Source organism: Mytilus galloprovincialis, chromosome 12 (assembly GCF_965363235.1).
Source record: "Mytilus galloprovincialis chromosome 12, xbMytGall1.hap1.1, whole genome shotgun sequence".
NCBI lineage: Eukaryota > Metazoa > Mollusca > Bivalvia > Mytilida > Mytilidae > Mytilus > Mytilus galloprovincialis.
This window is the reverse complement of record NC_134849.1, coordinates 43,149,566-43,172,650: the sequence shown is the minus strand read 5'-3', so window position 1 is coordinate 43,172,650 and position 23,085 is coordinate 43,149,566. Positions and strand designations below refer to the sequence as shown.

At 33.5% G+C, this 23,085-nt stretch overlaps 2 long non-coding RNA genes across 2 annotated transcripts in view; one reads left to right on the top strand and one right to left on the bottom strand.

Moving 5' to 3' along the window:
- LOC143053841 (uncharacterized) overlaps nt 1-22,850 on the top strand; it is a 67,074-nt gene extending 44,224 nt beyond the window's left edge. The window contains exon 3 of the long non-coding RNA XR_012971476.1: nt 22,768-22,850. This is a non-coding gene — a long non-coding RNA (uncharacterized LOC143053841). The remainder of the gene's footprint in view (nt 1-22,767) is intronic.
- On the bottom strand, nt 863-3,532 carry LOC143053844 (uncharacterized). The gene is made up of 3 exons (XR_012971479.1): nt 3,348-3,532; nt 2,643-2,720; nt 863-1,766 (listed from the first exon to the last, which is right to left on the bottom strand). It is a non-coding gene; the product is annotated as an uncharacterized LOC143053844 (long non-coding RNA).
- Nucleotides 22,851-23,085: the final 235 nt, after the last annotated feature.

Genomic DNA, 23,085 nt, shown 5'->3' with positions numbered 1-23,085 from the left:
AGACCCTCTATACCATTTGCTAGGGAAAATCAAGCATAAAAAAGGTTGGTCAGAAGGAAACCCCTTGCATACAATACAATCCAAAAAAGAGAGTGTTTGGCATACAGGGACCTTTTAACAAGAACTGTTCGAGATTGACTCATCGCTACTGGTTATCGTGCGATAAGACCATTTCGGAGACCTTTGTTCACGAACAGACACACAGTTTTCCGTATCCAATGTAGTGCAGAGCTCGCTAAAATTGAAAATTAGCATCATGGAGGAAGATTCATTGTTCCAATGGAATTCGGGTCATCTTCCGTGGACGGATCGTAGCCCAGATTTGAACCATATCGAGCATATATGGGACACTATTGGGCGGGAAGTGCGCGAAAGGACACCCCAGTTCAAACACATCATGAAATAAACAATGCCCTTCATCAGAAATGGTTGCTGCTACCTTAGCAACAAATTAGTCGATTTTTGGCAGGAATCAGAAGACGTTATGATGCGGTTATCCGTTTGAATGGAGGCTGCACACAAAGTACTAATTCTTTGGCGTGTAACGATCAACCATGATGTGAACAGTCATCTGAAGATTAATTTTGAAATGTCTGACATTGTAAAGTTCGACTACAGTCAAAGTTGTAAAATGCATTTTTTTGTACAAAAAACGCTTCATTTTGTTATTAAAATTGTGGTTATATAAATGGTTTTTTTTAAAACATTTTTTGTTCGTTTCAATGCCAATGTTATCATAAACTATGTTTCAATAATATTATACAAATATCTTATCATATATCATCCAAAAAAAGAGGCTGATTTTTCAATTTTTGAAAAATCAAGGTGTTGCAATACTTTTTTCCATGTGTATATAAAAAGTTCTTTGAGCCTTATTTTTGATAGAAATTTATTTATAATGAATGGCAGTAACTAATTTTTCAACTATTCACATTTAACATAATCCTCTCCACAGATTTTTTAATGTGAAGATACAAAAAGTTATCTCCCTTTGACCAAGCGATTATAAATAATATGGTGAAATCTTACAGCTAAAATAGACACTGAAATGACCCACACTCAAATTATTATTCAGCATTTTATTAATTTGTAAAGGCAACAGAAAGTTTAAGTAAAAAGGAATATGTAGCTTAACCAAACACAATAACATAATTTGATGTCATCGATATGCTGCACTTGTAAATAATTTTAATAGTAAAATGCAAATGTTGAAATTCAATAGCGATAATTCATCTGTTTTACCTTAAAAAATAATCAAATTCAATAAACCAAACCCCTCCATTTGACTTATTTTCTGAGGTTCCCCTTAAACTGAAAACTGTCAACTATAATTCAAATGTAATCATATAGGTATTTTTGTTCTTGCAAATTCCAAAAGTGTACCTTTGAATTGGTCCTTATCAAAATTCAAAGAAATTTTCATTGACATCTCTCAATATTTTGTCTTATGCTCTTAAACAAAAACCATGCAAGTTCTGTACATTTCTTGGGACAAGGCCTCTCTGATTTACTTGGACCTCAGCTTTTTTGCCTTGTGCATTCAGCTGTCTCTGGTATTTACAGTCTAGTAAATGACTTAAGTCTATCCATGTAAGATTTAAAATCTTGTGACAGTCAAATCCAAGGTCTTGTGATCAGGCGAGTTTATCTACAGAATCACTGTCCCAACTTGACATTATATCAGTTTTCATGGCCTGTCTTAGTTTGTCCTCTTCTGACACTGGCAGTTTCTTGGCTTATAGGACCTTAGCTCTATTGTGTAGCTTCTGTAATAAAGTAATTAAAAACTGTTTAATTTTATTAAATTGACTAGTGATATCTATGTGACAAAAGCAATAATTTTCTGCATGCAATTATTCTATTTTAATGCAATTGTAATCAACTCATATATTTAAAAAATATTCTAATGAGTGACCCAAAAATATCTTGTGGAATAACTCTATTAAAAGAATAGCTAGAAGTAGTTATAAATTTTCTATTTTCTATTTTCAATGGACCATGAAATTAGGGTCAAAACCATTATTCTATCATTAGAAAGATCATAACATAAGGCACATGTGTATCTATTTTTAAGTTGATTGCATTAACAACTATCCTGACCAAAACATTTACCTAAACTTGAACCTGAAGCAGAACAGACGAAATGATGAACAATTGGAGCAATCAGCTATATACAATATAACAAACAAAAAATCTGAAAATGGATTACTGCCCTTTTAACTTATTAAACCTATTTCTATTTATTATTTGATATAAATTAATATTTAATCAATAGAAATGTGAAAATTTTCAAACAAGATTTAAGTCAGTCATTGCTTATTCTACTAAATACACAATTGTTTTGATTTTTTGTTGTTGGTTTTTTTTTCCTGCAATTATTTTGTGACACTTTTGTAATATGAGTATGAATTCAATTACCCATGACTCTATTCATGCTATTTGTTACTTAGATGTCTCTACTCTCATTGGCAACCACAATTCATCTCCTTATAAATTTATTTTTGCAGGCCTCAACTAACAGTATTTTCCATAAAATATATAAAACAATAAAAAGCTAGTACAATTATGACAATGAGTACTATTAATGTATCAAAAGACTTGGTCTAGTCATGTCAAATTGGTGTAATTACTAAATAGCTTACTTCAAAATAGAACCAGCTGATGTTTTACATGTCCAGACTAGATTGTTTATGCCTATAAGCATCAGGAACAGCTGCTTACTGCAAAATAAAAAAATTATAAACTAAATGTACATTGCCAGGAGATAATTAGTTGAATTTAAACATTTTCAAGCAAGTCTAGTATATATCATAAACATTGCATATCATATTTGTTAAACTTGGTCTAAGCAAAGGAAAGGGTGTACAGAATTCTGAATACTTAATATATATATTTTATAGATATAGGAAGATGTGGTGTGAGTGCCAATGAGACAACTCTCCATCCAAATAATAATTTATAAAAGTAAACAATTATAGGTCGTCAACACAGAGCCTTGGCTCACACCCAACAAAAAGCTATAAAGGGCCCCAAAAATTAATTACAATATTTGGCTATTTGAAACATTATGATCATGATGATTACATGTATATATATGTATATATTCTGACAGACCTTTCAACATACATGTCATATGAGGTATATTTATAGATTTTAACAAGGCTAAGCAAGTATATAAGCTGATAACACTAAAAAGGCATACATGTAACTCTATCTTTTATCAAAGACAATGGCATGTCTTGATTTGAATTACATGTCAGACTTACAATGTACATTTATATCTTTTGAAAGATTTTTAAAAATCATAAATTCAGAAAATGTAGACAATATATATATAAAATATTTACCTTTACATGTAAAGGAGCATGTATGGCTGTTGTATTCCCTTATCTTTGAGCACCTGTTTCTGCTTGCAAATCGATTCTCTGTAACAATTGATGCAATTCTTCAATTTTTTCACCTTGATCAGTCATGAAGATTTCTGTTTGGGAATCCATCATCATCTGTATTAGCTAAGTAAAATAAAAACTCTTTGAGATAGTGTAAATATTCATCATGATGTTCATACAAATATAATATTAAGTTTAAATTCTGTTATATCAATGCATTTTAAACTTCGAGTCGCTGAAATGTAGTAATATGTACATTTTTGTATATAAAAAGCAATAATTATAATATAAATGAAGGAAGTATGGTGACCTACATGTATGTATGATGTGTGGGGCTAGTAATTGCATTGACATCAGTTGGTCATTTGTGGATAGCTTATATTTTAGAAACATACATGTACAACATTGTTTACTTTAATCTTTTTAATCTTCATATACCATGTATAAAGCATAAATAATGTACATATCTTAGTTTTCTCATTTAAATTGTTTTACATTGTCATATCAGGACCTTTTAGCTGACTATGCGGTATGGGCTTTGCTCATTGTTGAAGGCCGTACGGTGACCTATAGTTGTTAATGTCTGTGTCATTTTGGTCTCTTGTGGACAGTTGTCTCATTGGACATTTTGGTCTCTTGTGGACAGTTGTCTCATTGACCCAAGAGACTAAAATGACACAGACATTTACAACTATAGGTCACCGTACAGACTTCAACAATGAGCAAAGCCCATAATGGCAATCATACCACATCTTCTTATTTATATATCACTAAGAATTTGATTGTATACCAATATCAAGGGTACAACTTGTATTGTCACCTGGTAAGTTAGGTACATGTACCTATAGAACAAGCAAACTATCCAATAATCTTTAAATAATAATTTGGGTTTGCACGTCGACGCCCTGACCCTGTCACCTCCTTTTTATAACTTAAGGTTTTGGGAATAAAATATATTGCGCATGCATATCAGAATAATCATAAAAAGTAAATTGATTGTGTAGGGTTATGTAATGTATAAATATCTATAAGTAATACGGTCACCAAATCGAAAATCGTGCTGTTCTTCTTTTCAGATTTGAAAATCCCGCAACATGACGAGTAAACATTGCAATATAGAAAACACTCGAGGCAACCGAAAGGTGCACGGTCGCACTAAATACCAGTAATATATTAGTAAGCCAAATAAAATAATGTATCCTAATTGATAGATTGAGATAATATACGCTATTATAAGGGTTTACAGGATGTGAATTACAGAATACATGACAGAAATATGATCTTCAGAAATTAACTAGTACAGATAATAAAGTATTTTCCTGGTATACTTTTTGGTCTTAACTTACACTGTTATTTTAACAACATTACAAAAAACCGCGGGACATGACCAGATAATAAATATAATTTTTCATACATAAATCAAGTTGATCGAGTTACCTGGACTCATTATAATCACACATTTGTTTAACCCTTAATATATATTTTTCAAATTATTGCTTTAATAGTGGGCATAGGTATTTGGGGTCAGGACATTTTTTTCCTACCCTTTTTTCCAAAATCTGTTATTTTTTCCGACGTTTTCTATTATTATTTTGTTTCGCGTCTGTTTGTGTCATTAGAACATAAATACACTACAAAATAATTGGTTTTCTATTTACTATCTATTCCTAGTTTACTATTCACAGTGTTCACGGATATATTACTAAAGAGAGACAAAATAATAACGGACATTGAAAAAAAGGGGGAAGGGAAAGAAATTGTCCTATCCCAAAGTTCCGATAATAGTAAGAGCCTTCTTACTATAAAAAAAAACCGTGATTCATGACAGTGATATGTGTATTATAAACTGTATACAGAAATCAGAATTATCCAAGATATTGACTCTAAATTATTTTAATGTTACCTCAGTTACTGACTCCATGTTGACGTACATTATTGTGTAATGTTGGTGTTAAATGAGATATGTGTTGAAATTCTTCGTCGAATAACTGAAATAAGCGTGTCGATATCTACTCGTCCTCCACTTGCCCCTGGCAAATCCAGCAGCGCTAATCGGGCATTCCTTTGCTTCTGACCGAGAAGACTGACTTAAATTTCAGAAGAACGTACTGTATAGATGAATCTTTAACTGTTATAGAACATTTATCAGAACTCGAGTCCTGCATGGAGATGGAAACTGATAGACTAAGAGACGACATCAAAAGTTCAATGATGGATGAAAACTTAATTCATATAGTTTTTTCACTGACCCCCAACATCCTCCCCCACCCTCTTAACTTAATTTGGGAAAAAATGATTGACCAATAAGAATATACATTGTATGTAAAATCGATGTCAATTTATACAAAACTTGCAGCAATTTGACCCCTTCCTAACTATTTGAATTAAGTTTTTTTTTTATCCTTTATTGATTTTTTATGTCGTCCCTGAAGTACTGGTACATTATTGTATTAACAACTTTACTATGAGATATATCATCATCTTCAGAATTTGAGATTCAAGCAAATCCAACAGACGACATATCCAGACAGGCTTAGTAAATGATGCAAATAATATTCTTGTAAATTTGTAGCCAGACTGGTATATACATAAGCAGACTGGTGGACGTGTAGAACATGGAGACAAACTGCTAGTAGAAACGTAACCTGGCGGGAAAAACATATAGATAGACTTGTAAACACGGAGATAGACTGACGGACACATAGAGACCGGTGAAAACGCAGAGACTTGTGGACGCATAGTCAGACTGTTGAGGATCATATAGACAGACAAGGGGTCCATGCCAAGAAATTGCCTCCGTTGAAATTCTGCAAATATCACATAGAGCAAATTACATGGATGATTAATATTGACCATTTGGTATATGGTCGTGTTCTTAGCGAGACGTACATAAAGGTCATAAATTAATTTGATGAATGAAATTAAATCTGTATCTACTTATGGGTGCCGTAGGAGGTCCACCGGAATTTTTAGCTAGGATTTCTCGGCATGTAAGAGAGACTTGTGAAAGTAAAAAAAACCCAGACTAGTGGATGATTCAAAAACTGGTGAACATGTAGACAGACCTGAGCAAATGTAAATTGACAACAAAAAATGTCAGCCTAAACATCTGATTCCGTAACTCTATTAGGTTTGATTTTCAGACTTATATGAATATGCAATCTATATTCTTTGGGGGATGTATTATGTTGAAGGGCATGCAAGCTAGGGTAACAGTAATCAAAGGCCCCCTTTTTCAAATAATTGGCCAGAAGAAGGATTGAATAGGGGAATTATTCATTCCATTTGCACAACATAAACAACGCCTACTCCTCCTTAACGATTTTTTTTTATTTATCTTCATTTTGACGGAATGTGAATGTTCTATGATCTTATAATTTTAGTATAAATTAATGGACACTTTTTTACTTGGTTGTGCTATGATGGTTTAGTAATCCCATTTGTTTTTTCAGTAAAAGAAAAAAAAATGGTTTATTTAAGGTTTTCTCATTAAAATATTCAACATAATAATTCTATATTTGCAAAACAAACAAAAACAAAAAATATACATAATAAAAAATTGTAAACTTGGATTAAGTGTAATATTTCCAAAATCAATTCAAAATCATGTTAGCTTATCGGGTCAATTTAAATAGCCGGATATTTTTGCCTTTACCAATTATTCCACACCACATTTTACACTAGTTTAACAAATAATTCATACTTTTTATACTGATTCAGAAGCGTTGCCAATGTGCACAACATGTGGTTTATCTATTATAAAAGTTGTAGGTCACTGGGTCATTATCAAACACCACAGAAAATTGAACAATATATATTGTCTTGGAAATACTAGTCTATTATACTATACTGGGTAAAATAAGTTCAGCAGCACATATTTTAATCATATATTTCAACAAATAAACAACACCTATTGTGTGTGTTAATAGAAGTATACAAGTGATCTTATTATTACACGAAAGAAAGTGAACCATAATGCGTGATACTTGAAAATGGAAAAACTGGACAGAAATTAAGATAAATTTGACTTGAATGTATCTGTTGCTTAACTTTTTTGTTAAGCAGTATATTTCGAATTTGTTAATAGTATAATGCGACGAAGGTAAAGATTTTTCTTTAAAAAATATTATCATTTCCAATTTTGATGAAGACACATATTGTGGTGAAGAAGATAGCGTTGAAAAACTAAAAAAATGTTTGCGCTTCGCCTTTTTTGAAGTTAAATGGTCAGTTTCATTTTACCTTATTCACACATTTTACTCGAGGATCATTGATGAGTCTTTTGTAAACGACATACCCGTCCGTCGTAAATGTAAAATTTCAATCCTAGTATTTATGATGAGTTTATTTACCCCATTTGCAAATGTAACAAGTTAACATATATATATCTTTTAATCTTGGTGTTATTTAACATTTGCAGCTATTGAAAATAAGTTGTAAAAATGATTCTTAAAAGTTCAGCTTCGTTTTTAGAATGAATGGCAATATATTTTTTTTTTAAACAAATATATGACAGGGTATACATATATTCTGGTCTGGTGTGCACAATGAATGAAAAGGGAACGGTTCGTGAAGTCTTAGCGGCTTTCCCAAACATACAAGAAAAGAATTAAAGTGTTTCAAATTGTTGATGGACGATTCATGTATTTTGAATTTTAAACGGAAGAGTTATTTATAGTTTTGACAGTTAAAAATTTAGAGTATAATATCGGATAAGACAAAAAGTGGTGGATCCAGAACTTTTCAGGGGGGGACTGACCTTAAGTGGGGTGGGGGGTCTCTCCAGTCATGCTTTAGTGATTCCCTATATACTATATAATAAAAAAAAAATAAATCCCACGAAAGGGAGACCCCTCCCCCCTGGATTAATTCGCCTATGACAAAGCTTACTATATTCAGCGTCGGGTAAAAATTGAGACGAAAATAAAATAGAAAAACGAGAGTAACTTATCATGTTCCCAGTTCTGCTGAAATCTGGAATTCATAATTGAGAATGGAAATGGGGAATATGTAAAATTGACAACGACAATAGCCGAAGGCATCCAATAGGTCTTCGACGCGGCGAGAATTCCACGCAAAATACGGAAATAACAGAAAAAGTTGTATAATTGCCGATCCGACACATGTATTGTAACTATCCATGCACCCGTCGAATTAATCAACGAGCTCGACGTACAACCTTCGACAATCAACCAACACATGCGAAGTGTACTAGTATATATATATATACGTAATAATTTATAAAATGTCCCGATGTGACAAAATGTGAAACAATATCCTAGAATATGTGAAATCGAGAACAAAACAAAAAACCGAATTTGGCAGAAAGCAACAATCGGATCCCTGAAAAATTAACTTTCAATTCAGAGACTCAAATTTAGAACGGTTTAAGAAATCTAAAAAACTGAAGAGAAATGTTTAAACAAATTGATCACTATGAGGTTTTGATTTTTATGACCCCACTTTCATCGTAGGGTATATTAATTTATCGCCTACAGGTTCGTTCGTCTACCTGTTCGTTTGTTCGTCCAGCTATATATATAGATTGGTTTGTCTGACTATGCAATTTTGCGCCTGTCCCAAGTCAGGAGCCTCTGGCCTTTAATTGTTTGTCTTGTATGATTTTTGATTTTAGTTTCTTGTGTATAATTCGGAGTTTAGTATATATATATATATATATGACGTCTATTATCACTGTACTAGTATGCATATTTTTAGGGGTCAGCTGAAGGACATCTACGGGTGCGGGAATTCTCGCTACATTGAAGACCCATTGGTTGCCTTCGGCTGTTGTCTGCTCTATGCATGGTCGGGTGGTTGTCGCTTTGACACATTCACCATTTCCTTTCTCAATTGTATTATCACCTCGTAAAGTTTTTGAGTTGCAACTGAAACACTTTAAGTCAAATATCCTCAACATGCAAGGTAGTTGGATACATTTTATCATAAAATGCAGAGAGAGAGAGAGAGAGAGATCATGGTTTGTCTTGCTTCCTTTTCCGACTTTTGTTGAACTATACAGTTTTTATATTTCAGAGGTTGCCTGACCACACAATTGAGATGTTTATGCATGTATACCTCGGCATTTTGATTTTTGTCAAATATACTTAAATGCCAGGAAGACCGAGTAGAACCTTAACAATTATGTATATTACAAGCATCTAGAGCTACTCCTACATTTTCTAAGCAACGACCTTGATATCTTGTAGGATGCAGAGGCGTATCAAGCGAATCCGGTGTCAGGTGGCCTGCTCCCCCTTTTGGGTATTTTTTTATTGTTGATTATAAAAGAAGCACCGAAACAAGACTGGAACAAGCCCCTGGCCTTTTCGTCAGTCACTGAGCCCCACTTATGAATATTTCTAGTTCCGCAACTAGGATGTTTATACGCATGATAGTGATGTGCAAGTCCATATTTCGTCTTAAATGATTAGTTGTTAGTGGCTTTGAACTATCTGTCAGTTAACTTCGAGTACTCTCAGATCTGTTCCTAGTGTCTTTTTTTTGTTAGGATGTACAAGTACCCGGCCACGTCCACATGCAGTTTTGTCATCTGATGAGTTAAGCCGTTTCAACTGATTATCTATATATATATATAGTTCGTTCTTATTTTGTACTGTTATACCATTGTCCAAGGTTAGGGTGAGTGTTGGGATCCCGCTAACTTGTTTAACCCCGTCACCTAATATAAGTATGTTCCTATCCAAAGTCAGGAGCCTGTAATTCAGTGGTTGTCGTTTGTTGATGTGTTACATATTTGTTTTTCGTTATTTTTTTTTTTTTATATATATATAAATAAGGCCGTTAGTTTTCTCGTTTGAATTGTTTTACATTGTCATTTCGGGGCCTTTTATTGCTTACTAAGCGGTATTGGCTTCGCTCATTGCTGAAGGCCGTAGGGTAACCTATATTTGTTAATTTCTGTGTCATTTTGGTCTCTTGTTGAGAGTTGTCTCGTTGGCATTCATGCCACATCTTCTTTTATATATATATATATACAGTATATAGGATTTTTTTTTTCAAATATATATTCATATACATTACTAGTATTACTAATAATTGGACTTCAAATTAGAAATCAACTATATATAGCTTGGGTAATTAAACGTGTCTTATAGACACACATAATTTACGTTTTACTTTTGTATTGCTTTTTGCTAAATGAAATGTATGCAAACCTATGTTGTTTTATTCAGTGGTGTCAGAAGGAGGCTGGGGAGGGATCTTCTGCATGCATATGTAGTTCCTAAAAAGGATGTTATAATTTTATACGTTATTCATTTAAATCTGAATTGCCATAGTCTTTCTTAATCATTCGTTGAACATCTTTTCATTTTTGCCAATTATTATTTCTTTCATTCGCCCACATTTTTAGAAACATGACGTTAACACATATAAGTTAAATAATAATAAAAAAAATCACTTCTTATGTTATTTGAACCCACCTTGTTCGCCATGGGACATGACTGTGTGATAATCATATATAGGCGGTATGCTATAACATTTATGTTTTTGTGAACGGGATGATGATCGGATTTCATTTTTGTAAACTTCGGAAATTAGTGCATACATGTAAAAAAAAAGTTCTTATCAGTAATCGTGTCAATGATATCGCTCTTATATATATTTTGGCGAGAAGCTTGGCAGTCAGCACTGTTCTTCTTTATAATTCTTAAATGTATCACCCTACGCGACATGCGTTGCGGTGGACATATAACTTTTCTATGGGCGTCCGAACGTGTCCGTGTTTCTGTCTAGCCACCTGGTTTGTTAGCCCTTTCATGTAAAATTCTTGTCAATTGTGAATCAAACTTATATCAGAGATGAATCGTTAATAATGCCGTAATGGCTCAGACGGTAAAAGAAAAGGGACCAGTATTGAACTTAGAACTAGTACTAGACATTGCTCATATAATATAGACATTTAATATATTTTTTATAAATATCTGTCAAAATTGTCGTCATGAGAGCGCTTTGGTACCCAATGCTCTTCAACTTTGTACTTTATTTGGCCTTAACTTTTTTTTTATTCGGATTGATGAGTCTTTTTTATACGAAACGCGCGTCTGGCATAAATTCTTGTATCTATGATGATTTTATTTACAATGCAATTTTTTTGTAAAATTTTTCCGTATTTCTGAAGCTTTAACACATTTTAAAAAAACTGGTCGGACCAGATTTTCAAACTCGTCGGAACCATTGCTGATGATGGGCGTAAGACATTTTTTAAAATGTTCGATCTTTCTTTTGCGCCGTTTGTGTTCATGTAAATTTCTTGTGGATGTTATTTTTTTTAGTATTAGAATAAACCTCTTCTGCTCGCCATTTATATGCATATGTTATGAATTGTCATAATAATTGTTCTTCCCTGCAAATAGGCTGTTGTCGTTTTCATCTGGAGCAGAAATAACTGGTGTGTGTGTGTGTGGGGGGGTCAGTATAGAGAGAACTCAAGTGATATTGGTTTATGGGTATCGCAGTTTTTCGGTGACCATTCCTTCCCTCATGAAATCGAGGACTGGTTCACGTTTGACATTATGTCTGACGCTCAAATCCGTCTGATGACAATTTCATGCATTCTTAGATGTTGTACTTATATATGTTGAACTTCAAGTTAGCCGTCTCATAGCTTGTCAGCTGCACGCGTAGAAAACTGTAAAATAACGGTGCAAATTTTCATGGATGTAAACAGAGTGCTTTTATCTTTTACTAGTAATTTTTAAAATTGACTAAATTCGTTCTTAATTTGTACAGTTTTACCATTGTCCAAGGTTATGGCGAGGGTTGGGATCCCGCTAACATGTTTAACCCCACCACATTATTTATGTATGTGCCTGTCCCAAGCCAGGCGCCTGTTATTCAGTGGTCGTCGTTTGTTTATGTGTTTCATATTTGTTTTTCGTTCATTTATTGTACACAAATTAAGCCGTTAGTTTTCTCGTTTAAATTGTTTTACATTGTCATATAGGGACCTTTTATAGCTAATTATGCTCATTGTTGAAGGCCGTACGGTAACCCATAGTTGTTAATTTCTGTGTCATTTTTGTCTTTTGTGGAGAGTTATTTCATTGGCAACCATACCACATCTTCCTTTTTATAATCCTGCTCGGAAGCCTACTTTCACCCCCTCTCCCCTTTGAGTATGTTACACCAGTTATATACATGTTATGATTGACAATTCAAAACTAATGTACTGGCTAACGGAAGAGATTTATAATGATCAAAACGACCCTGTAATTTACACGTACACAAACAGCGCAAATGAAACACAAATTCGACGAAAATGTAATAAAAAAAATTCGATGCAATAGAAATGCAGATCTGATAGGTGCAAATGATGAGCAATCACTGATATCGTTATATTGGAATTTGATTGTTATGGTCCCAATTTGAATACATCAGTTTATTTGAAATTAAAGATAATTTTCTTCTAATACCCCCCCCCCCTTTTTTTCCCCGTTTATATGTTTTATCGAATAGAAACTCAAAGGATCTGATTCAGAATTTACATCTATTTTTATCTCTGATCATGTTTCATTGAATGCAGCTGTGTACCTAGTTGCATGGGGTTGATATAAATTACATGCTAGTTTGAAGTTATGTAGTTACTGATAAGTTGCCTTGACAGTTTCACTAGATAATTTAAGAGTGTTCAGACTGGAGTGTTGTTAATGTGCACAACTTGTTTTTCCTAATTATAAAATTTCTATAGCAAGGTCAACATTCAAAAATTGAATGATTAACTTTGGAAGATAAAAGTTTAGTCGTATTAATAATAGCCTGCTACAATAAAGACTCTCGAAAAGCATATTTAACTGTAGTTTTGGGGAGAGGACTCGTCAAAATTATAAAAGAGGACGTTTAAAATTTAGAAGGGGGACCAGGGAGCTCCCCCGCCCCGGGTTTCTGTGAAAAATTGGTTGATTATCACTGAAGCATGACCAGAGCGGACCCCTCTTAGGCAGTCAGTGGGTCCCCACTTATATCATTTCTGGATCCGCTAGTTAAATTCCTTATTCTTATCATGGAACTTAATGCAATAAGTCTTTCAAGCTTCATTAAAATATGAAAAGGGTGGGAAATTTAAAACGGTCAGGGTTATTTCTAATTAAGTGTCTGATGCAATTATATATATTTATTGTGTTGCGGTTAAAACCACATTTGTAAATGTGTCAGATGTTTCCGGCAGTATTTTGAAATTTGCACCAATTTGACATCTTAGTAAATAGACTGTAGGAATTTGCAATTGTCGCTAAGCATGTTTTAAGAGGGAGTGGTAATGTACAGATAAATATATAGGTTTAGATCTCCATTTTGTTATATAAATATCTTGAAATATACATGGGTATATATCATGTTTAAATAAAAAATATTTGAAAAGGGACAGGTCAAAGGCGGATCCGAGGGGGGGGGGGGGTGGTGGCCGGGACCCCCGTTTCCTGGAGGGAAAAAAAAGATGATTATATAGGAAATCACTGAAGCATGATTAGAGCCCCCCCCCCCATTGAGTCAGTCAGCACCCCCAACCCCCCTAATGAAAAATTATGGATCCGCCACTGCAGGTATATAGAGTCTCAATGGCTGACATCTTCCTCCAAAAAACGAACAAATTAAATTCAAAATTAAAGGTCCTTTTTGGGAAAACTTTTTTGAAATGTCTATTTATTTTGATATCTATATAATAAACATTAATATTTCAATAAAATCTTACTGGCAATAGGGATTCCTTGAAAATAAAGAGGAATTATAAAAAAGAAGATATGGTATGATTGCCAATGAGACAACTATCCACAAAGGACCAAAATGACACAGACATTAACAACTATATATATATATATAAATTTACAGATCTAACATTGTTGGGTTGATGTTTAGACGAGTTGTATATATATATATAGGTCTTTCAAATGACAGCACGCAGATCGACAGAATTTGATCGAAACTGTACATGTATCTACATGTTTGTTTCTGTACTGCTTCGTTATCGATCCGTATCATACCACATCGTCGTAGTTATATGCATAAATTATGTTTGCATTTTAATAACCCGTCTGGGTATTATGTTTTGCAAAAAAGATAATCATTATAAAATATTTCTTTTACCTTTGTGGTTAATTAAACTACTAATTTGGGTTTCTTGGGCCGCTAATTTGGGCTTACATTTTATTTTAAAATTGCCGATTTGACTGCCAAAAAAGTTCAAAAATTTAGTCCAGGCAGGTTTCATATAAAACAGAGCCCACCATCGAGTTCTTATCAATATTTAAGTCAAACATCGAATTAGAAAAGAGAAGTTAAATATTGAAGTATCGAGTTTAGTAACAAAGCAAGGTTCACATTGTCGATCAGACTCAATCAACACAGATCGATTAAGCCACCAGAAGACTTGATTTGACTCGTTTAACGAAAACGAACGTTCGAGTGTCTATCTTACATGGCACTGATTCAAATTTCTGTGCGATACCTGTTGAAAGGCAATACAATTCGAATAGGATCAAGAAGAAGAATTCATGCACTAGATATTCGTCGGGAAATGTTAGTACATACAGAGAGAGATCAAGATAGGTCATCATACAAATAAAGTTTAGGTAAACGGACAGAAAGTCACGGGACAAAAGTCACAAGACAGAAAGCATGCCCGTAGCCAGGAATGTTCAAAGAGGGATGTGTATTTGGTCCGAGTAAACATTTATCGTCCTTTGATTTTCGTTTGATTTTCGTTGTCCACGAATATAGTCCTTAGTGTGGACATTGTGTTACTTGCCAATTTTTGTTATACCCCTTCCAAATTTATTTCTCCATGCTTTATGCCTCATATAGTAAGTTGGTGGGTGAAATGACACTGTAAAAAAATTTGGGTCATAAAAATTGATGTAAAGTAGTGATTAGGTCCAGCTGAAAAAAGGTAAAAAAATAGCACTTCGGAAGTTGTCAAAAGACTTCAAGACCCCCTTAACATAAAATTGACCATATTTTGAGTTAGAGCTGATGAAGTTTTCTATAATTTTGATATAATTTGTCCCAAAAGTAGTACAACACGCTGTAAAAATATTATAGAGAAAGCGCAGGTGGGATTTTTTAAATTTTCATTTATTGTCTAAAAGAAATGCACTACGAAATAACTGTGTATACTCGGACCATTTAGACTCACGATCTCGACTTTAACAGTCACAATTCGAACAGAACGTTGACTTTAACAGTGCTAATTTGGTTTCAAGGTGGGGGGAGGGGGGTCGTCCGAGCCCCCTGGCTACGGGTATGGAAAGTCATAAATTTGATAGAACAAACAGTCACACTTACAATCTGTCACGCCGTTACGGAGTAGGCATTTAATTTTAACCTTGTCCGATCGTACGCATACGTAAAAATGTACTAAATACGTCCGTACGTTCAAAAAAATTTATCCGTTCTTTAACTGTGGTTTGCCTTAAACAAATGTTTTGAAACTCATACACAATGCTTATTATTACATAAAATCATATCAAGTTTGAATTTTGGTCTCATTAATTTCACCGTTCTAGAGTTGTGTCTTTTACACGCAAAATTGCTGAATTTTTCGTTTCCCTTCTCTAACTCGAGATTGCCTCAACCAAATGTTATGAAGTTTAAAAATGTTCAATGCCACAAAACTCACATCAGGAACACACTTGCTTCGGTAGAGTCACTTTTCATGTTCTTTATTTATGGGCCTTTGTAACGTTTTATGCAAGCGGGGGCATTATCTGCATGTGGCCCATGGACACATTCCCCATTTAGTTTTTTGAATAAGTGTTTTTTTTCAAAGAAAATTAATCTCAGAACTAAATAGTGACTATTTTGTCAAGTGACTTTTTGTCTGTGACATTTTTTAGTCTAGTGACTTTCTGTCCTACATATATTACTGGTCAGTACTCGATTAGCTTGATTTGTACTTGATAAATAATTATATACGATCGCTTGGAGCTCAGTGCCATTAATCTGTGTTTTATCTGTTTTCTAGATTTACTCGAACAATGCTTCTGGATCACTCACCGACTACTACCACTATTAATAAATCCAAACCTGATCTATATTAGAAACCTACCAAATTCGATCGCTTTTGATTCCTATACTTAACCATGCACATGCACGAGTACAAATGACTGCTACAAGACTTTATGAAAGGTTGTACGTGCGCAGATAAAATATTCACATATATAGGAAGATGTGGTATGAGTGACAATGAGACAACTCTCCATCCAAGTCACAATTTAATAAAGTAAACCATTATAGGTCAATGCAAGGTACGGTCCTTAACACGGAGCCTATGTTCACACCGAACACCAAGCTATAAAGGGATTACAAATTACTGGTGAAACAAACATCCAAACGGAAAAACCAACGGTACCGGTCTGATCTATATAAAACTGAAAAACGAGAAACACTTATGAACCACAAAAACAAACGACATACACTGTTCCGGGGAGAAAATTTCAGGGACTGAATTTTCGGCTCTCCATTGACACAATTTTTTGCGAGAGTGGTCTTAAGAAATGATGATAATTCTTCCGAAGGGGACGATAAATGGCTGACTTGTGTTAAGAGATAGTCATAATATTTATTTAATCATGAAAATAATCAGATATTGTTCAAGAAGCGTCCAAATTCAGCAGGTTCCATCCGAACTTATCCCAATTATATATATATATCCCGTTTTCAATCCGATTCTAATCGGTTTGCATCTTTCCCATGGTTACAAACAACCGAATTTATCCCAACAGCGCCCCTTTTCTGTCGAATGGTATCCGACGGACATCAGACAGTGACCCGTCAGACAGTGAACCGACGCTGACGGGAGATATCCTTTAAATTAAAAAGGCTGTCGCCATATTGTTTGTGTTCAGGTATTGTCGGAACGCAATCCTAGCACAGTCTGCTGTACCACATTGCAACCGGCTTTGTCTAAACTCAGTCGTATCGTGTTCAGTAATTGTCCGGTATTAATTACGGGACTGTTTCGAAACGAGTTCGTCAAAGACGGTTCGTAATCGGGATGCAATCTGGACTCAATCCGAAAAAGACCCAATGACAAATCTCTCCAGATCATGCCCGTTCCACAGGACATCGTCTTGAAAACACAGAACATTGTTCCGATTTTTATCCGATACAGCATAATCTGTCACGACATAATCACGATTGAAATCCGACTAGACAAAATCGAGTTTGCCCGAATGTTACGAGAAGTCACCTCATTTGGACCTCTCCGAGCCGTAGGATAATGTTACGAACGTATACTATAGATATCGGGCAATAATAGGACATTCCAGATCATTGAGGATGGTAATCCGACTTTTTTACTTTTCGTATCATAACGGTGTCTGGTCTCAAACGGGAGCAATAATCAGCGTTGTGCGAATCCTGCAACACAAAATTACCGGGAGTCCGGTTGTGTCCGTGTATATGTCCGGCCACCCAGTTTATAAGACTTAAGTATAAGGCTAAATAACCCAAATAAGTGTTACCCTTGAATTTGAAGGATATAGGAATTAGTCTAAGGGACCAAAAAGTTGTCAAAATAAGCATTATTTTTTTTCCTGAAAATTTCTTGCATTTTGTTTATAAGTGAATGGAACTCTCTGAATTTGTACCACAAGTTTCCATACCAAACAAGAAAGGTTGTGATTGACTTTTGTGATAATGGTTCCATGTTGGAATTAGGGCCAAAAATAGGGAGTGGAAACAAGGTTTTTGTGGTTTCCGGACAATAACTTGTGTATATTGAGTGTATTGACTATATGAAATAGTACTACAAATAAACATACCACATTGGATTGACTCTGTTGGTTATTGCTCAAACCGTCTAGAAGTGAGGAGAAAAAGGGGGATTTTTTTATGGTTTCCTTCAAATTGCTTAAGTAATTAGTATATTGACATCTTTAACTTTGACCTAAATTTATAAAGTTACTTTACTAGAATGCTTTCTCGAACCTACAGCTGGGATATAAAGTGGATTGTTTGTCACGTGATCAGATAGGTACAATAGTAGATAAGGTGCACACAGATATATACATATTATGTTACGTCATTGGAAATATATTGGTAAATATATAAGGTCGATATATATAAGTGCCTACAAAATCAACCTTACTATGTTAGAGTAGATCTGATCCGTGACTTCCTCGGATATAACTTCCTCCCCGCTGTACTTTTTATTTCTAACTTCTATGACAACACCGCCTTGCATTGCGCATATACTAGTATACGAAGTGTACATTTTATTCAGATTTTTTTGCTAATTTTGGGGGGAGAGGGGGAGGCAAAAATTGCTCTTTCTTTTTAAAAAGTTTTACCTATAAATTTCCCATTATGTAAAGAATCGAGCCATTGATTATTGGATTCAGTAGACATCTGCAGTGGAGATAACTTCAAACCTTTCACCAAAACTGTCAGAAGCTGTCAGGAGAACTGTTCTCGGATATTATATAGAGCTGTCATCCTGACACCTTTTCGACAGTTCTAGATCTAGCTAGAACAGTTCTAAGCTATAACTGATTTAGATAGTTCTACCTAGAACTGCTCTTGACAGTTCTATCCTAGAACAGTTTCAGATGTAGTTCTACGACTAGAACAGTTCTACGATTAGAAATGAGTTGGCTATATTTGATTTAGTCAGTTCTGTCTATAGAACAGTTTTAAGAACTCTTTGTCTTGAATATAAATAAGTCTAAAGAATAATATATATATATATATATATATAAATATATTTAATTACGACTTGTTTATTTATGAATATATATGTAGGTTTGAACATTTCTTTGAAATTTAGACTTGTATATTATAGATATCTCAGCTGATCTGTAACAATTCCATCTTCAAACCTTATATATCATGTGCAGTATTAAGACGCCAGATTAAAACTGACGAAGAAAAGTAACACCTGGTCAACGGTCACGATATTTCAATAGCATGAGTTCGAATCCCGGCTAGGAACTAAAGAACAAAACAATTGCGAAAGCAAATTTACAGATCTATTATTGTTGTGGTGATGTTTAGAAAAATTATATATATATGCCCGTAACTGCACTGGCCTCAGTTAGAACTGCTTTATACTATCCTGACAGGTTTGGACAGTTCTACAGCTAGAAAACTTTTAGACAGTTCTGTTGATAGTTCTACGGTAAGAACTGATTTAGTCACTTCTGCCGACATTTCCACGGTAAGAATTGATTTGGTCAGGTCTGATCACAGTTCTACGACTAACTGTTTAAGATAGTTCTATCCTAAGACTGATTCAGACAATTCTACCTAGAACTGATTGATTTTTTTTTAAATACTATGGTTTTTCTACCTCAGGCATAGATTACCTGAGCTGTATTTAGCAAAACTTTTAGGAATTTTGGTTCTGAATGCTCTTCAACTTCGTACTTTATTTGGCCTTTTTTGGATTCGAGCGTCACTGATGAGACGTACATGTAACGCGCGTCTGGCATATATACTAAATTTAGTCCTGGTATCTATGATGAGTTAATTGGTGTCCTCGGACAGATTATTTTGACAGTTCTATCGGGAGATTAGAAGTGATCTTCACTGTATGATTTCAAAAGAAGATCCTGAATTTATTGCAATTGTTTCTTTGTTTTTTTCAAATCAGGTCGTCATGTTGCCATGACACGGGTTATGTTCTATTCATATATGTTATGATGGTATGATACTAAACCCCTAACGGGAAGGATTGTGCCTGATACTCATATGATGAAATCATAATCTTTCAATCAGTTTAATTGAAGTCTGGAGCTGGCAGGTCAGTTAACTGCTAGGAGTCTGTTGTTATTCATGTATAATTGTCATTTTGTTTATTTTCTTTGGTTACATCTTCTGACATCAGACTCGGACTTCTCTTGAATTGAATTTTAAATGTACGTATTGTTATTTTCTACGTTGGCTAGAGGTATAGGGAGAGGGTTGAGAACTCATAAACATGTTTAACCCCGCCGCATTTCTGCGCCTGTCCCAAGTCAGGAGCCTCTGGTCTTTGTTAGTCTTGTATTATTTTGATTTTAGTTTCTTGTGTACAATTTGGAAATTAGTATGGCGTTCATTATCACTGAACTAGTATATATTTGTTTAGGGGCCAACTGAAGGACGCTTCCGGGTGCTGGAATTTCTCGTTACATTGAAGACCTGTTGGTAAACTTCTGCTGGTTTTTTTTTTTCTGTGGTCGGATTGTTGTCACTTTGATACATTCCCCATTTCCATTCTCAATTTTATAATGCACGATTTGTTTAAAAATGTATAATCGTTTTTTAACTCATAGGAAATAAGAAAAAGAGGAAGGCACATATGACCTGTCCAAAACGTAAGATTGTGTTTACGAATGAAACAAATAGATAAAATGAATAATACATCCAATTTGAGGTCCTTATTGCAGTCTGCTTTTAAGTCTTCGATTTCTTTAAAAAAAAATAAAAAAAAAAATACAGAATTATGAAAAAAAATATGTAATTCAAAATTTGAACATGTTCAAGTTCAATACAACTACAGTCATTTTTAATGTGGATTATCTTAATTTACCTGTCACAGTGTTTCTGAAAAACTAATGCGCACAAACGTATGAAGATAATCAAACAATGCGCGCAAATTAAATGCGCCCGCGTAACTTTCACATACGGAAAAGCGAATTATGTTGTACAAACGGGTAACATTATTTGCGAAAGAGTAAGTTGCAAATTACGACAAGTTGGAAAAAAGAAAAGATCCCGTGTACTTCGTGAATATTTTGAAATTTGCGCTAAAACAGCTCTTACTTTTTCTTATTTTGCCCTTTTATACTAGTATGCGGCTTTTTTTTTTTTAACTTTTTTAAAGGATAATCCATCCATCCGTAAAACAGTGTTGAATATAAAAAAAAGAAGAAAAAGAAATGTTTTATAAAATGTTATCTTAATATTTACGCTTTTCAAATGTAATGGGAGATAACTTATTTTAAAAATGAATATTTTCCGCAGATATCATTGTTGACAAAAAGAGTTACATCCCATATAAATATTATTTAAAAAAATAATACGATCTTTAAGAAATATCTGACAAAGTGCACTGTATAGAAGTTCATTTCGTATAAATATGATAATGATAGATATTATCAAGTGGAAGAAGAAAGTCAAAATGCAAAATATATTTAGTCTATAATAAGGGGGATAATCAAGACTGCTTGTTTCTAAAAATATCTTCTATTTGCATGTGTTTATGTACTGCGATAAATACATGTTGTTTAAACTATTCATTACTTAATTATTCCCTCATAAAACGATAAAAAAACAAACGATGAGATTTACATGTAGCCATTATTTATAGAGCTCTTGTTTTTTGTTGTGTTTTGTATTTTCTGTTATTGAGAAAGATAAAAAGATAACCAGAATGTCCATGGAAATCTGACGAAGACAGTCATTTACTTTATTGACAATCTCTAAAGATTTGGAGATTTTCAAGATTTGAATAATTATTTACGTATTACAAGTTGTTAATATTTTTGCAACGAAAGTCTTTCTTTTTGGACAATTATGATAAGCCCGATCGTAAAGTTGTCTTTTTTTCTTTCTAATTTGTACACCATGTATTTATCTGACAGTATTGAAGCCTTAATTTGTTGACGAAGAAATAATCATTGATATAAAACAACATACATACACACGTTACGAAAACTGGCATTAAATTTCAAATTTACCGAAAGGAAAGTTTATTAGTTTAAACTTGTTATTTAATCCAAATTAAATTTCAGTAAAATTGTTTTATATTAGTAGTTTGTTAAAAAATAAACGTATGTTTAAACGACAAATTTAACGGTGATAAACTAGATTTAAATCTTTTAAATAACAAATTTAAACTGGTATTATTTTTCAAATAAATGACAAATTTAATAACCCATAAATCGAAATTAAACTTAAATAAATAGGAAATTTAACAAAATTATGAAACTTTAATAAACTACTAAAATAATTCTTCATAAATCAGACATTAAATTCAAAACTAGAAATTTAATATATGAATAAATTTTTTAAACGTATCATTTCATGCAGTGTATTTGAAGATTTTTTTTTAATTTCTGAAATCAGAATCGATAAAAAATCCCCCACCTTTTTTCACCTTCCCTTCCACTTCATTTGTACTTGGCTCTAAATAGGATGCATAGCCTCGCTTTCAACCTGGTTCTTAGCCACTAGCCATTTACTATTAACATTTATATTTCAAAACAATGTATGGTTATTCTATATTTATTATTACAAATAACAATGTTGACAGCCTAATTATCCATTTATTTTTATATTTACTATGTTTATAGCTACATTGTTCTGATTGGATGACAGTAAGCGTAAAATTCTCTATCTCCATGTTATTTCATTAATTCTATTTTTTGTCATTTAGGTTGAAGCCAGTTTTGATGCAGGGTGGCAAAAGCGGGGTACTGGTTGGAATTATGATAGTAATACAGGAAAATTAAAACAATTTAGGCTTTAACTTGATTAATAAAAATTGCAGGATAAGGAGTAGATGTCCATGTACATGCAACAAAATTGCAAACTATACAGAGAAAAAATAAAAACATATCAATAAAACCTCAATAAACAGGGCTTTTTTTTCTGTCCTTCAACTTGACAGTTCAGCAATAAAACATTAACCTTCAAAACTGTAATGCAAGAATATCATACATATGACTATAACAGCTGTCATCACAAAGAGTTA